Source organism: Oculina patagonica, chromosome 4 (genome assembly GCF_052425735.1).
Source record: "Oculina patagonica isolate OP01 chromosome 4, crgOcupat, whole genome shotgun sequence".
NCBI classification, from domain to species: domain Eukaryota; kingdom Metazoa; phylum Cnidaria; class Anthozoa; order Scleractinia; family Oculinidae; genus Oculina; species Oculina patagonica.
Window position 1 is genome coordinate 51,260,774 of NC_135761.1, and position 14,129 is coordinate 51,274,902.

A 14,129-nucleotide genomic window follows, 5' to 3' on the forward strand; every position below is an offset into this window, starting at 1 on the left:
TAGATGGAAGTCGACCCACAATGGACAATAAATATTTTAAAGAGTTGCTGTTCCTCTTGTTAATTTTTCCGGCTTAGTCTACCTCATCTGTTTTGAAGTCATTATTTCGTTGTAGGATACGAGGTCTAATCCAAAAAATCAGAAATCCAGTTTATTTGTGTGATCTTTTCAACGCGTTTCGGCTTCCTACCTTCAGAACACTTAAAGTTATGCTAAAAGTTATCATTTCTAAGAAAACAAGGCGCTGTGCTAAAGGCAACCACTTTTGAAGTAATCGCAGTTCACGCTAACTTGACAATGAGATTCTAACACCCAAAATTACAGCACCTGTTTCGGAAGAACTTTGTGGAAAACTGATACAACGTTGATTTTTCAATATGGGAAACACATATATCATTCATCTGTTTCAATACTTGACATATACATACAAATGGGGTTTCTAGTTGTAATTAGAATGCACAAAGAACGAAATCATCCCATGCCTAAGAGCACAATTTGCCTCGAGGGGAGAACACAGAGATACAAGCCGAGGTTATGCTTACTGTCTAATAAAAAGAAAATATTCGATTGAATCGAGATTGAAGATAACTTAGATGAACGAATGTTAACAGCCACAAGGCAGACAGGTCATATTCAACAAAGACAGTGAGTAAACTGACCGAGGTCATCTCAAGATATTGGATCACCTGTCGAGTGGTCATATATTTTATTTCTTCTTGACAAACTAAGGCGATTTCTTGTTTAAAACAACCGTTTAAAAGAGCAACACATTACAGTATACAAGAGGAGCACTATTATTAAGTGCAGACTACCCGCATAAAATACCAGTATGATTTTTCACTTTTTGTTACGCCGAATGTACAAACACAAATTGAATTAGTGAAGCGTGGGCCGTGTTGTCATTTCTGCTGTACTATCGTGATAACATTACAATCCCTGTGTATTTAAATTTTTCTCAAGATTTAGAATTAAACGATCATCGGCCAAATCGAATTTTTGACAAATAGGAAGACTTAAAGACTACATGCACTGCGCCTTAAAACATATTTTCCGGTTACACTGCATTATAAATGAAAAACATTCTGAAGGGCCTTTAGAAACCCATAGTGTTTCATCAACACACTTATGGTTCACTGCGTCCTCGTACTAGACAAACAAAGCTACCACAGCAAAAATACGGATCTAGTTCTTTCACGCTAAACCAAAACGAGCATCCCGATCGCCAATGAAATATATATTGGCGATCCTTATTTCCTTTACTCGCTACCTCTCTTAATATTGGAACGTCTCTATATGACGGGAAAATAAAGGATAGTTGTAAGAGTGCATTAATTCAATAGCCGATTCCCTCTATAGCGCGCGCCTGCAGGGAATCACGGTAGTTGTATTCATCAAACCGTGCGCGCGTCTCAGCAACAATGCGCGTTGCTGAGTCTCGCGCATGGTTTGATGAATACAAGTACCGTGATTCCCTGCAGGCGCGCGCTATAGAGGGAATCGGCTATTTGTTTGAAAGCTTGAGTGAATAGCTCTTAACTACAATTCATACTCGCAAAATTGATTCCAATGACACCGGGTAAACCCATGTTTACAACATATCACTTCCTGTGTTATTCTTTGGGGACCCCCCAGGTTGGCCACCTTTATCTTCCATATATGGAGATGGCCACCTTTGGATCTTACGAGGTTTGAACGATTGAAGGTGTTATCTTCATACCCAGAGGATTATAACGCATAACACCAAATGCAAATTAGCTTAGCTGCAAGTCCACGTGTAGCCATACCTACCCCCAAAGAAAATGGTGTTTGTTTCGGAGAGTGGGGACGGGAACTCCTCGTTTATAGGTAAGCATCCAGGACGCCTCTGTTCAATAATCGCTTGTTTACCCATGTGTTGCGGAACTAATTCGCTTTTAAAAATATCTGGTTTGTAGCCAGGCATGATAAGATTTAAAATTATTAGATAAAAGTTGACACGTTGGCTTAAAATATGTACAGGGCGTTTCGGCTACTGCTGTACCCTTGGTGTTATAAGAAAAAACTAAGAATCAAAAAGGGGGGTTGGAATTTAAAACGCGAATAAAAAGGATAAAAATAGACGGACAGTTAAAGCCGCTCCCGACGGTGTCTGTCTTAGAGAGAGTTGACTGTATTTATAATGCATATTGCTTTCTATTTCATCTTGAAAGTGCTTCAGCTTGAATTGCTTTCTATTATACATTTAAAGAAAAATAGCGGGCTAAAAAATTTGTAGGCCTGTAGGCTAGCTACGCCCCTGAACGTTCATGTCTTATAATAGCTACAATGCTCACAATTTGGATCATTCGGAGTCATGATAAATTTCCTGAACGCGTTTCAGTTTTAAATCCGGGGTGGGGGGGGGGGGTATTACCCAAAAATTTAGATGGGGTGGGTGGCGCGCTTCCTGAAATCCTTACCTTATTTCAGACCAAAATATACGATTTCCCCTACCCTATATCAGACCTGATCGAGAATCGACACCTTACTCCACACCAGACCCTACCCGGCAACTGCTCCGGTTTGCACAAATGTTTGAGAAGGGCTTCAAATCTCCTATGTTAATTAAACTGCACTTCTCAAGAGATGGAAATAACAATGACAAAATGGTTTCTTCCAAGTGTCACAAAAAATATATTTATTTGCCAACTAGAGTTTTCCTAAACTTAATTAAACATACAGGTCGTTTATTGCCTCACATTTTTATTAACTTAAAAATATATTTTTTGCACTAATTCATTGGAATAGCTTGCTTTCTTTTAAGCTTAAAAAATGTAATTTTTTTAAAAGGGCTTATAATTAGTTTAACTATATATTCATGCCCCTCTACATTTCTTCCTTTATTGTATTACTCTTAAACTATTGTAACAAATTTATTATGAAATGAGGGAATAAAATATACCAATAATACCAAAACAATATTACTAAAGATTGTTTACTTTTGAGAAAAAGAACGAAAAATTTGATTTTAAACAAAATGCGTTTCGGTTGCCGAACGACCATTTTCGATTTTCAGTAAGTTTGCATTTGAATTTATGATATTCCAATGCTATAATCACAATAAGAAATATTAAAAAAAGTTATAAAACAGGCAAAACAGCGAAAAAATAACAATCTGGGGAACAAGTGCCTTCTTCTCCGAGAAGTGACTGAGCCCGCGGTTTTTGTTCCAGAAGTTGCTAAGCAACGTGACGTATTTGTACGCGCGATTGCTTTCGGAGTACTCGTGAGCACTGGTGCTAGTTTTTTATTGGATGAAATAATTCGGAAATTCTTCGAGTGCTTCAACGAAGATTTGCCAAAACCGGTACTTATTCCCCCGACTGCATATATACGGGTCTATAACGAAAGTAACAACGTGTATACAGTTGAAATAAACATGATATAGCTGTTTGTTCAAAGTAGGTTTTCCCCAGTAAAGATGTAGGGATTTTTTTTCTTATCTTAACCTGTAATTTTGTGATTGCATGATTTAGAGTTTCGAAAAATTTGGTGAAACAAAATTGCGGCATCCTTCGGATTGTTCCAGATGTTGAAAAATGTGGGAGGACCTGTCCCTGTTTTATGCTCGCGAAAACGCTTAGAGAGGTTTCGGCTGGATTCGCCGATATATACAAAATTGAAGAAACGTTGACCCTATGAAAAGCATAAACCATGAACGATACGACCGAATGGGATTCTAGGTAGTCAGCATTGGTAAGCTGAGTAATATTCCATTTATTGATAGTCAAGATATTTTCTTCTTTTGGAGCTTTAAGAGCATGGTTTATGCAAGCTGTCTTATTATAAGGTTCATTCTGTCGCAGACGACGATTACTTTTGTCCAATTTCCCAGTAAACATTGAAACATTTGGGCCGCATTGTTTATGGTTCAAGCTTTTTATGGGTCAACCTTTCTACAATCAGGTGTAGGAAGGCATTACAGCTTGCAAATGTTATCTTGTATACATCCCATGAACGCAGTTCAACAAGCACAGGATCTACAGCAGTTAGTAGGCTTACAGTGGTACTGGACTTAAACTCAGGACTGCCTCACAGCTATATACTAACATTATAGAAATGTTATCCTAAAACAACCAAACACCCCTACATGAATAATCCTAGCACAAAGGACGGCTTTCCAACAAACAACATAACGAAAAAGATGCGTAAAAGAGAATTAAACTATAACTTTAAGTTTCGCAGAGGTCTCACCAACGTCGACAAGAACACTCAATCGTGACCGCCGTTTGAACTACTGCTAAAATAACATGCTTAAGCAAATGGGTGACAAAACTAAGAGCCTAAAAAGACGCGTGTGGCCTAACCTTGATAATTGGACGACCTTCGATCACAAGATCAGCACGAGACAAAAAAAATGGTTAGAATTAAGAAATGCGCAAATTTACCCTCTAAACAAGAGCAGTACATGGATTATACATGGATTCAACCTGGAATTTTCGCGACGGTTACACCACACAAAGTGCTGCGCGCCGTACCGTTGCAGTTGGCAAAGTTTTTGATTAATTTTTGACATCTTTTTGATATATTTCTGATAACTTCTGTTTCAATTGGCCTGAGGTAAAGAAGGCGGTGTTGACAAGCTTTGGCAATTGGTGAAGAGCGAATGTGGAACTTGAAAATTTCACCTCTCATAGTTCTTGCATTTTGCTTGGCCATTTCAAACGAAAGCCATCAGAAAATTCTTAAAAAGATGCTAAAAAAGTTGTCAAAACTTAAAGGAGCAATGTCACTGTATTTCAAGTCATTTTTCTTCTTACTTTCAAATTGAAGGAAACCTCAAAATTATAGTTTTCTTACGTAAAAAAAAAACCAACAGAGGAATTAAGAACCCAAAATAAACAAGGTTGCTTTCGACTGACAAAGATTAAGACAGATTACGAACGAAAAATTGAAAACATTTGCTAATTTTTCAGCTTCTTTAATCAAAACCTTTGTCACATGGCAGCGGCATGACGCGCCGCACTGTAACCGGAGGGAACTGAGGGGGTAACAAATGGGAACTGGGATTTGGGCAAATTTTCACTGGGAAATGTGATTTCGGTCGCTGATACTAGGAATCACAAACAAAAGATTATAGAACTGGGAATGGGATTTTGAAATATTTGGAGAACAATAGGCTGGGAAATGGGAGTTGGGCAAAATTTGGGTTGGGAAATGGGATTTATACCCCTCGAAAAGAGCCACCATCAGGTCTGCCGCTTGGCTGACAGAAAGATGGGGAAGTTATTCCAGTGTTTCCCCTGACGCCATAAATGAAATCTGACCAGGCGTATATGTCTCCCTCCACGAGAAAGCAATATTTTGCGAGATTTTCAATTGAATTTTCAGACAACACATACGACCACACGTTGACATTTGTCAGTGTTCCTATGAATGAACTCTTCTCCTCAAAGTTCAAATTAGGCCAAACTGCTGTTTGTCTTTGCCCCAGCACCAAGGATCCTCCTGCCGTAATCTCGTATTCTACCTGAAAACCTCTTTCCGTCTTAACCAATTTTCCGTCTTTGAAGAATTTCCATTCGCCGTTGCTGTTTTGCCAAGTGGTACAGATGTGATGGGCTTGGCCAACATTATCATTGACGTTTGTGTCCCTGTGAAAAAAAAATAAAACTTATTTATGCTGCTGTTAGAACCACGCGACGAAGATAATTACTGCTCTCCTGAATGGAATGCTAGTCAATCGCACAGAATTTCAGATATAATGGGAGAAAAGTGCTAAAATAATTTTAAAAAATAGCCTGATCCACCCAGTAAAAATGAAAACTGTCAAATGAGGGAAATAAGCCCGAGTGTGAGAAAAATGTGAATAAGTTACCTCCATCTATGCAGGTGCTAATGCACAAGTAAAGGAGCAGTTATTTTACAGTTATCTTCATAAAAACCTATCGCTAATTAACTGTAGAAACCAGAATGACATCGTTTGTGGATAGAATTCTTACCTTACTTGACCTCCAATGAATAACTGGAAGTCATTGTGGTTATGAATAAGCAATTCATTATTACTCCCAGGCACAGCATAGCTAAACGGTGTACCGCTAGTGTTTCCACTGATCTCTGCTTTCATCAAGAAACAGATGGTGAACTGTGTCAAGCTTGGCATACCCAAGATATGAACAAAGTCAGTAACAGGGCCGACACCCTGGTTTGGGAACTGAAGATCGTAATCTGTCAATTAACAAAAATAAACAATTATTTCGATTTTGCATAACGGCCGCTTGGAGATACAAATTGTATCTCGACTGTATCCATGAATGTTTTAAAATTAGGATCCTTTAAGGGACTGTGTCACGGATTTTAGCCAAAGTTAGCCATGGGAAATGGCCATTAAATTCCGGCGGTGAATAAATTAACCTCTTAAAACTGAAGGAACATTTCAATAACACAGCAAATACAAAAGGTACGAATGGCCAAAAGTGACGAAGATTGAAATGGATTGCGATACAGATTTTTGAAATATTGTTGGGCTGAACAGTTTTCAAAGTTAATCTCGTTTGCCTGTAACTCTATATAAAAAGCACGGGAGACACACGTAGTTGCAATGAAACTATGGTTTTGTCATTTAGATCCACAGAAGTAATTTCATATCGAGTATTTGGTAAAACTTAATAAAATAAACTTAACTCAGGCATGCAATAGTCCCTTCAAGCAAGCCACAACGGTACAGACAGCGAGAACTTCAGCAATCAAAGATTTATTAGTTAGTTAAATGACCCTGCACGTGCGTTATACAGCTCGGTTCATTTCTCTGCGAAAGTAACAACGTGAAATGACTACATTCTGTACCTTTAAAGAACCAGAAGGGGTACTAGCTTACACTATCAATTTATCACTTAATATTGAAGGAACCAATTGTGGTGTCATTAGTGTTTATGCTTAATATACATTAGATAATATCCTTTTTTCATATACGCCCGGCCCTTTCAAGACGTTAACAGAGAAAGAATTAGCCAAAATTTGAGAAAAGCAAAAACACGACATACTTCTCGGTGGGATTCCGCATTCGCATCCATAGAAAATGGCAAAACAAACAAAGGCAAAAGTACCCAGCATGATCTACAAATATAAGATAAACAAACAAAACGATTAGCAAACCTAATTTAACGCTAGTTCCGAGAATTTAGTGGTGCCACGAAACGACAATATTTCAACCAATTCTCATCACTTCCCTGCTAAACAATGTAGTGGTATGGTTGGTAAAGGGAAATCACTTGTTAATGCTGACCACGAATAAAAGGGTAAATACAGTAAAAGACCGCGAGTAAGATCCTAGTTTTTTCCAGGTTAGCCTAAACAGGTTCTTACATAAATGGTAGTTAACCCAAATTTAGGCTATTTAGGTTCTTAATAGGACCTTATTTTCTGAACAAAAAATTACATTGCTGCTAATAGAACTTTTTGTGATATTCGGCCTATTATTTGTAAAAATTTTCATACCACACAAGTGTTTATGTAAAAATGAAGCACTAATCATTCAGAACATTGCGGCATTGTATACATGCACAGTAAAGCCTTGTCCAAACTTATTTTCCCAAAAGTAAACATTTTTAATCAATTTTAGAAAATAAAAACCTGTTTTCGAATTTAAGGCTAAATAGGTTCTTAAAAAAATGGGTCTAATTTGCAAATTTTAGCCTAACAGGTTCTTAAATGTTAGGTTCTTACTCGCGGGTTTTTTCTGTGTTAGAAATCGCGTTACGATTTACGAAGACATGAAAAGTGAAACGTTAATTTTTAGGTTTAAACTTTTTAGTGTAGTTGCCCTAAACGACCGCCGTTTACATCATTCCAGTTTCAGAGTTCTGTGGCATGCATAAAATGACCTCGGAAATTGCAGCAGCGCTTGGATTGGATCGATGTTACTCTATCGATCGTAAGTTACCTGACTTACCTCAAAGTATTTTTGTCAAGTCTGAGCGAAGAGAAACACTGTCTCGCAAGTACGGAAATAAGAGTAAGTGTTCTGCAAAGGACACAAGTGGGATATCTACTCTAGTGCTTATTCACCTTGCTTGATTCTTCAGGTTCACTTGATCTTCTAAAGTCTTCTTTTCGTCCTCGTCGTCGTGGTCTTGATCGAAGTCTGCGCTGGTAGGGTTAACAGACGACTCCTTAAATACAGTTCAATCTGACGAAATTACTATGTCTGTAACAATCAACCTCGCTTTTCATTCGTCCGTTATAAACACTAACTCTATTGTAAGATCTGCTTAGTATTGTTTTAAGAACCAATGGCGTACCTCGATCCAGGCGTAGTCAGAAGACCCTGAATTCCTGGCTTGCGTACGTGCAGAACAGTCGTTCGATTTTATAAGAAAAACACGTTAACACGGAAGATGAAGAAAACATAACACTTGAAAGATCTTAATGGTCATTAAAGTAAGTGTCATCTAAAAAACCTCAAAAGTGGATAAAAAACATCTCTATTAAAAAGTCGTCTTGTTTTCAGTAACGGCACAAAGCAACCCTTAACTGGGCCTATGGAGAACAAGGTCAAAAAGGATTTCTTTCCAATTTGCCATGAATCTTTTTCTATATGTTGACATTTCTTCGTAAGATAGACTTTTCAAAGAATTTTCGCGTTTTTTTTAATTTTACAATGAGTGGTGAACAAAGTGTCTTTCTGTTTGACTGAAACACAATATTGGCGATGGGAACTGAGCCATTTGTCGGCTTGGGACCTCTTCAACAAACCTTCTCGGAATTACTGTATTGACAGGCTCTCCTCTGCAACTAACTCTTTCTTATTACAAATAACATAACAAGGAATGCACTAAAACAAGAACACTCAATCGTGACCACCGTGGGAACTTTGGCTGTAAATAGACCATCCGACTTTCGAAGAAAAGGCTAGTTGACCCGAAACAGGAAATAAAAACATGACCTTTTACTTACGCATTCAAGAGATCTTTATAATTTATATTAAGCAAGTGTCATCCATTTGTTTGAGTATAAGGAACTTGGAAAAATAATCGAAAAACAAACCACTTGGAACAGAGGAATATTGGAGTCATGCGAGATGATATTGATGAACAACGAACATTCAACAACAGCTACAGGAAACCTCACAAAGCGCACAAAGCCAAAAAAGTAGAAAACGTTGAATGAACTTACAGTCCTTGCATTTATCAACTGGTAGCACACAACGGTCTAACGAAAACATTCAACGCTACTACGGCGAAACGTACTGTACATGTGCAAGAATTTTGGAAGAAAACGTTAAAAAAATGTACTGGTAAAACAAAATAAGAAGCAATAAAACTGGTAGATAACAGTTGTTAAGAATCTGTGATCATTCAGCCTATAGCTTACGTTTCCTGTAGCCAGTGTCCCTTTAGATTTCTCCCTAAAATTTTCGCTTTCCCAAGGTAACTTTGAGACCGGGGTGCTGTAAATACGCATATTTCGTTGGTTTATTCAGTAATAAAAACGTCGCTTATTAAACAAAAGATTTAATGAGCAACACAATTTTTGGCTTCGCACGCGCTTCTCAGAACTTGGAACATTACTCAGCTAGCATCCACGTACAATGGACAAATTCTGCGTTTTGGTGAACGTGAACCACGACGGCATTGTTTGCGTCATCTTTTTTAATTTCACTAAACAACACTTAAATTGACGGCTTTGCAAGTTGTGAGATCAAGGTTTCTCGTTCCCAGGCCCCTTCCCACTTCCTGGTATGGACACGTGTTGAGCGTGGACAGGTGTGGGGACTGTTTGAAGTGTGTGGAATCTTAAGACAAGTGTGAGATGTGACGACAAATGTGGACAATAGTGTGTGGATTATATCAACACGTGTGGCATTTGTGGACTATATAAACAAGGGTGGCTTGTGTGGACCAGTGTGGACTGTAGATAAGTATGGTCAGAAGCATTTATGGTGTAGACAATGAGGGAGGTGTGGTCTGTGGACAAGTGTGGAATTGATGACCAATCAATCAATCAATCAATCAACTTTATTAAAAGAGGGTAACGGCAAACAGTAAAAACTACTGACAAACAAGCGGCCCTCGGATTACAAATTACAACTACATAATATATACAATTTAAAATTTGAATTAAAATACAGAAATTTCTAAAAATAGGGATTAAGAATTAAAAAACTGTAAAATGATGAATGTCCTTAAGGCTAGATGCGTAAAAATCAATTAGGCCATTTTTAAAACAATGTAGACTCTCACTTTTCTTTAAGAAATTGGGAAGAGTGTTCCAAAGTCTAGTTGCTCTCACGCTAAATGATCGCCCTCCTTCGGTTTTTCGTTTGAAACGGGGGCAGGCCAAGTTGACAGAGCCATATCGACTATTTCTTTCATTTATTTCAGAGTTTGGCACTAAAAGTTCGTTCATATAGGATGGGCTTTGGCCATTAATACGTTTGTACACTTGTGTTAAGATGTTTATTTTAACCTCGAGATGAACCGGAAGCCAATTTAAAATCTTGAAAAGTTCAACGCTGTTCGCTCGTGTGTCGGCGTCAAGGATAACGCGCGCAGCGCGTTTCTGGAGGCGAAGAATCCTCTGCAAATTCCCCAGAGAACACGACGACCACACCACGGAGGCGTAGAGCATGTCTTGCTTGATCATCGCGTTGTAATATGCTATCCTTTGTTGAAAAGGGAGAAATTTCTTAATTCTTTTCAGTACAGCAATACGCTGGGAAACCTTTCTACAGAGGTCATCGATATGTTCATCGAAGGACAGTTTGGAGTCGATTGTGACTCCCAGCAGTTTTTGTGAGTTCACCTGATCGAGCTCAGTGGCATTTAATTTAACTTGCAACTGCTGGTGCCCCATTCTTTTCTCAAGCCATTTACCCGTGGCGAGCATTGTCTTGGTCTTTTTTTCGTTAAGAATCATTTTGTTGTTATCTGACCATTTTTGTAGTTTATTCAAATCCGACTGGAGACTGTCACTGACGGCCCAAGGTGCTAACCTATAGTCGGTGGAATAACTAACTGTAGTATCGTCAGCATATATATCTGCCACAGTGTCCTGTAGAGCTGAGGGTAGGTCATTAATAAATATAAGAAACAGTACAGGACCTAGGATGCTACCCTGAGGTACACCCAAAGTAATGTCCCTTATACTAGAATGACATCCATCAATGTTTACGTATTGCTTACGGCCATTCATGTAGTCAGTAAATAGAGGCAGATAATCCTCCCCTACACCGATCGCCCCGAGCTTTGTTAACAACAATTGGTGGTCAATGAGATCAAACGCTTTTTTGTAGTAATGTAATGTGGAGTGTGGACACTTGTGGGCTGTGGACAAGTGTGTATTGCGTGACGTGTGTGAACTGTATGGATCCGTATATGGGCTGTGAGAAAGTGTGGACAAGTGTGGACTGCGTGACGTGTATGGCCGTGAAGTGTGGACTGCGTGACGTGTGTGGACAAGTGTGAACTGCGTGACGTGTGTGAGCTGTATGGACAAGTGTCGACTGCGTGACGTGTGTGAACTGTATGGACAAGTGTGGACTGCTTGACGTGTGGAGAAGTGTGAACTGCGTGACGTGTGTGAGCTGTATGGACAAGTGTGGACGGTGAGAAAGTGCGGACTCCGTGAACAAGTGTGAAATTTACCAGCTTTTACTAGCTTTACATACCTGATTTAAAATAATTTGCTAAATTGGTTTTAAAACTTTGCAATGACCCAGAATTGACAATCTCTGAAGGCAAGAAATTTCATTCGCATATGGATCTAGGAAAAAAAGAAAACTTAAAAAAGTCCTTGTTAATTTTGGGTATTCTATATTTAATTAGTATAAATCTACTAGCGTTCTATCACGAATGCTGTTCTCTGATTGGCTACGCTACTCACCTTCTATTCTGTTGTAGAAGGTGAGTAGCGAAACAGCGTGCGGTTGTCAACAGAATGGTCGCCGCTTTTTCGCTTTTAAATTGACCGTAAAGAAGGACTTGGATTATTTACTATTCCGGGCGATGTTGGAGAAGATAAAGACTGTACCGAAATATGTAATGAAGATTTTACACGGTAAGAAAAGCAATTAATATTCATTTACGCTCTTAAAAGCGGGCGAATCTATAATTTTATAACATTCAGAGATGCGTTTCACCGAGACATTTTGTGGAAATAAAGTTCATAGGCGTACGAGGCGGGGGGGCGGGGGGGGGCTGCAGCCCCCCCAGTGCCAAAATTTTTCGGGCAAAATGCTTAGAATTCGGGCAACAAGCCTAACGAAAAAATAGAAAATATGCCGGAAGGCTAGTCAGCATTACGTTCAAAACGAATAACATCAACAGGAGAAGTATTGGAATTATACCTAACTTTGTTGTTCAAATGTCCAAATTTCTCATTCATCTGCGTTTGTTTCCTCTCGCAAATTGCTATAAACATGTTCGATTTTCCTCGCAAATTCTGCGTGACTCCTCAGTTTTAATCAGTTGCAATCAGCTTTTCCATAGCTTGAGCGTTTGTGCACGGTGGATTTAGTGCAAGACCTTAAAGCTGTTATAAATGCACGATGAAGCTAATGCTTTCGACTCAAATGTTGAGTTCTCAGGGCTAGCTTGAAACGTTCAACGAAATGTTTTAAAACCCATCCATCCCTGCATGTTTTACACGCTTTTGTATTACTTTCAAATGGGGTAAAAGATATCCGAAAAAGGATTCAGTGCATTGACACCTTCGGATAACGCCACAAAATTAATTTAAGAACTTAAAGGCGAAGTTTGTACACAACTATTTCAATGCATGTTTTTTTTTTCATTTTACATGCCTCTTTATTCGGTTTTCAACCCATGTCATTTTTTTCGGGCAAAAAGGTCTCCGCCCCCCCAGGACCGAAGGTGCCCGTACGCCTATGATAAAGTTTAAAATGTCTTTGCGAACTAACACAGTTTCATCGTCCCATCAAGGAGCAGTAAAAGAAAGGCTAAACAGATTCGACCTGCAAGTTTTTTTATGCATCAATAAGACTTTAATAAAACAACAAAATTGAATGCGAATTCAAGGTTGCGGGCGAATCGTTCAACTTTTCATAAATTTCTTATCGTTCAAGTTTCCTACATATAAAACAACTTGACTTCCAAAGGGCCTTTGTAAGTCAGTCTATCTTTAAATTGTCATTTCACAATGAAAATCCGGCTTTTAGTTCAATTTCGAGCAAACGACGGTTTAAATAAATCGTGAATGAAATGCAAAGGCGCACACAGAAGCTAAACAGTGCAATGTGGTTTCTTCCTTGCGAACAACTCGCTTAACTTTTTTTTGATCTTTTACGTTTTCGAAATTTAAAAAAAACTTGACTTCCAAGGGCCCTTGTACGCCAGTACATCTTTCAATCGTCATTTTACAATAAAAAACTTGGCTTTTTCTTCAGTTTCGGGCATATAACGGTTTCAATAAATCGTGAATGAAATGCAAACGCGCACACAGAAGCCAATGCAATGTGGTGAAGTTGTCAATTATCCGCGTGTTGTGTGACTTATTTACCTCATTATTTAATAAAAACGAGAACCTGTCTTGTTGTTAAGTTTTGAACGTCTATTAGATTTATACTAAAACAATTAGATTATTCGCTCTCGATTTCTATGTGTGATAGTTGATTCGGGCTTCGCCCTCATCAACTATCACACGATAGAAATCTCGAGCTCATAATCTAATTGTTAAATACAAGACTTTAACGCGTTCTTTTCTCACTATTAGGCATTAGATATTTTTCTTCCTCGGTGTCCATGAGATTGTGGCTTAGTTGTGTAAACAACCTACAGACTGTGTGCCAGCTCGGACCAAGCGTACCAGAAAATATCAGGTGAGAGAACTTCAAGTCCCCACTATTTGGCTTATTGATCTTTTGAGGACCAAGTAGCGAATGTTTAACAGTCTAAGGAAACCAAACGACAAAAAACAAAACGCGTAAAAGGAATTGTACTGTAGATACGGTTTGACAGAGAACGTTACGTAGCCCCCACAACTACTAACAGTACATGTACACTCCAGCAATCAAGTATTTGGAAAACGTGCGTTTAATAAAAATCCTAGATGGTGCCACGATAACATAAATGTATTTAAAAAGCAGTCCAAAAACAGCCATACACTGCATGGAATGCACTAGCTACTATTTCTAGCTCGTTGATAGGTGTTTC

The 14,129-nt window shown here is 38.6% G+C and overlaps 1 protein-coding gene across 1 annotated transcript in view; it reads right to left on the bottom strand.

Moving 5' to 3' along the window:
* Positions 1 to 13,991: 13,991 nt before the first annotated feature.
* The window catches only part of LOC144650486 (uncharacterized), a 142,405-nt gene continuing 142,267 nt past the window's right edge, over positions 13,992 to 14,129 (bottom strand). Inside the window, exon 74 of the transcript XR_013570125.1 lies at positions 13,992 to 14,111. The gene's annotated coding sequence lies outside the window, so the exon portion shown is untranslated. The remainder of the gene's footprint in view (positions 14,112 to 14,129) is intronic.